The sequence below is a fragment of the Lynx canadensis genome, chromosome B1, assembly GCF_007474595.2.
Source record: "Lynx canadensis isolate LIC74 chromosome B1, mLynCan4.pri.v2, whole genome shotgun sequence".
Classification (NCBI taxonomy): domain Eukaryota; kingdom Metazoa; phylum Chordata; class Mammalia; order Carnivora; family Felidae; genus Lynx; species Lynx canadensis.
In genome coordinates this window covers 17593925-17596896 of record NC_044306.2, presented here as the reverse complement: position 1 = coordinate 17596896, position 2972 = coordinate 17593925, and the positions used below count along the sequence as shown (strand labels likewise).

General features: G+C 42.6%; 1 non-coding gene across 1 annotated transcript; it reads left to right on the top strand.

The window, feature by feature from the left end:
- The first annotated feature begins 2174 nt into the window (after positions 1-2174).
- LOC115513206 lies at positions 2175-2280 on the top strand. The gene has a single exon (XR_003968615.1). It is a non-coding gene; the product is annotated as a U6 spliceosomal RNA (small nuclear RNA).
- Positions 2281-2972: the final 692 nt, after the last annotated feature.

The window sequence follows — 2972 nt, the reverse complement described above, 5'->3', positions numbered from 1 at the left end:
TGCTGCTTTTTTCCTTAAGTTTATTTATCTTTGAGGAGAGAGAGAGAGAGGGAGGGAGGGAGGGAGGGAGGGAGGGAGGGAGGGAGAGAGAATGAATGAGAATGAGCTTGGGAGGGGCAGAGACACAGGGAGAAAGGGAGAATCCCAACACACTCCACATGGCCAGCACAGAGCCCAATGCAGGGCTCAAACCCACGAACGTGAGATCATGACCTGAGCTGAAATCAAGAGCTGGATGCAGAACTGACTGGGCCATTCAGGTGCCCTTTCTTGTTACTTTTAAAATTCTCTCCTTATCACTACTTTTATCCATTTTAATTACTGTGTGTCTTGGTGTGGACCTCCTTGGGTTGATTTTGTTAGGGGCTCTCTGTGCCTCCTAGATCTGAATTTCTGTTTACTTCCCCAGATTGAGGAAGTTCTCAGTTATTATTTCTTCAAGTAAGTTTTCATTTCCCCCTTTTCTCTCAATCTTCTCCTTCTGGGATCTCTGTAATGTGACTGTTATTATTCTTAATGGAGTCACTGAGTTCCCTGTGTCTATTCTCATTTTGTGTATTGTTTTTCTCCCACCTGCTCAGCTGTTTACTTTTCATTACTGTCTTCTCCAGGTCACTGATTTGTTCTTCTGCTTCCTCTAGTTTGCTATTTATTCTGTCTAGTCTATTTTTTATTTCAATCGTTGTGTTCTTCATCTCTGATTGGTTCTTTTTTTATCTCTTTGGTAAGGGTCTCACTGCCTCCACTCTCTTCTCAAGTCAAATGAGTAGCTTTATGATCATTAGTTTAAAAAAAAAGGAGGTTAGAGTGAGAGAGAGCAAAAGCATAAGAGACTCTTAAAAACTGAGAACAAACTGAGGGTTGATGGGGGGGTGGGAGGGAGGGGAGGGTGGGTGATGGGTATTAAGGAGGGTACCTTTTGGGATGAGCACTGGGTGTTGTATGGAAACCAATTTGACAATAAACTTCATATATTGAAAAAAAATTCTCTATTGGATATATTACTTGTCTCTGTTTTGCTTAGGTCTCTTGCTGTAATTTTGTCCTGTTCTTTGATCTGGGACACATTCCTCTGTCTCCTCACTGTGTCTGGCTAGCTCTCTGTTAGGAAAGTCAACCATGTCTCCTGTTTTTGAAATAGTGGGGTACACACTTTTAACAAGGTGGTACTGTTCGTCTGCCCAAGGGGAGGCAGAGGCCACTCCACAAAGTGTGGGAGGGTAAGGCATGTGGTTTTGAAAAGGTATGCATGTCCTCCAGCAGGAGGTGACCAGCCACTATCATCACCAAGGAGACCAAAGCACTGCAATTGCACAGTTGGGAGATGCAGTGTTGGTAAGGTTCATGCCAGTCTTCTGGGGAAAGGGACCTACATTGCTGGGGCTGAGACAGGTCAGACTGGAGGGTGCAGAGTGCAGCATAAGCAAGTTAAGTACTGAATGCCTGAACTACACTGGATCCCACAGATGGTCAGATGTTTATGTTGGAGACAGGGGAGGGTATTGGCACTTGCCATCTCCTTTGTTTTTGGAAGAGTTTCCCAGGGATCTGTGTCCCGGTGGGACATGCTCTGTGATTAGTATATAACTCTCCCTCCAGTATGCTCCAGGCATCTTTCAAACTGCTGCCTTTATGCTGTGGGCTGATTTTTGTGCTGTCTTTTTGGAGATGGGGATTCCATTTCCTATCACCCTCCCAGCTGTCCCAGGGCCAAGTCCACTGATTTTTAAAGTTCCAGGCTATAAGTTCCGCTGGTTATAAGAACTTACAAAATTCAGCCCCTCTGTTTTTCAAAGCCAAATGTTATGGGATTTGTCTTCTCTGTGTAGGCTTCCTGGCATGATACGCTGTTTCTCTCACCTCCCTTGGCCTCTGGGTCTCTCCTTCCAGTAGACAGACCCACAGGTCCATTTAGCTTCCCCCACCTCTGCCCTTTCTACCCTCTTTGATATGATTTCTTTTCTATATTTAATTGTTGGAGTTGGTTCTGCCAGTCTTTGGGTTTTTTTCCCCTTGGGTCATTTATACTGATATGAATGTTATCTAGTTGTATCCATGGGAAGATATGACCTTAGGGTCCTCCCATTCCACCATCTTTCTCCAGAAGTTCACAACATTCTACAATTTGAGATCACTAGTAAGCACATCCAGTCTTCAAGAAATTTAAATAGGCCAGCAATTTAAAAAGTTAGCTTAAAAAATTGAAACAATGCAGAGAAGATTAATGTGGCCCCTGACAAGGATGACATGGAAATTGGTGAAGCATTAAAAAAAAAGTTTAATATAGTACTAAGAATTTAAAAAATCTAAGACATTCCTTACTTTTAGTAAACTTCATATAATTTTTCTGAATATGCAAAGATGACTTGACTGGGAACTAACCCATTTTATGTAACCTTGGATTTCATTTTCCAGAGTCACATATTTTTGTTTTTGATGGAGGGGAATTGGAGCAATCAGCTCTTCACATAACCCCTAATGGTTTCTACCCACTGATATTCATACCTTCATGTAATCTCTTTCATTGAGTCTGGGTAGGATATGACTTGCTTCTAATGAATAAAATATGGCAAAGGTGATGGATATCACTTCCACAGTTATGTTTATTATATGAGACTCTGTCTTTGCAGACTGGACTGAAGTCCATCTTTGTGGGCTTGATGAATTAATGACTATTTAGGAGAAGCCACATGGCAAGGAACTGTAAGCAACATCTAGGACTTGAGGGTACCCTTCACCTGACAACCAGTGAAAAGCCAAGGAATGCCATCCAGTCATAGAGCCTCAAGAAAATTATGCCAATAATCTGAATGACCCTGGAAGCAAATCTTCCCCAGCCAAGCCTCCAGATGACAATAAAGCCCAGCCAAGTCCTTGGACCTCTGAGCAGGGGACTCAGATAATCTCTGCCCAGACTTCTGACCCACAGAAACAGATAATAAATGTGTGCTCTTCTAAGTTGCTAATTTTGT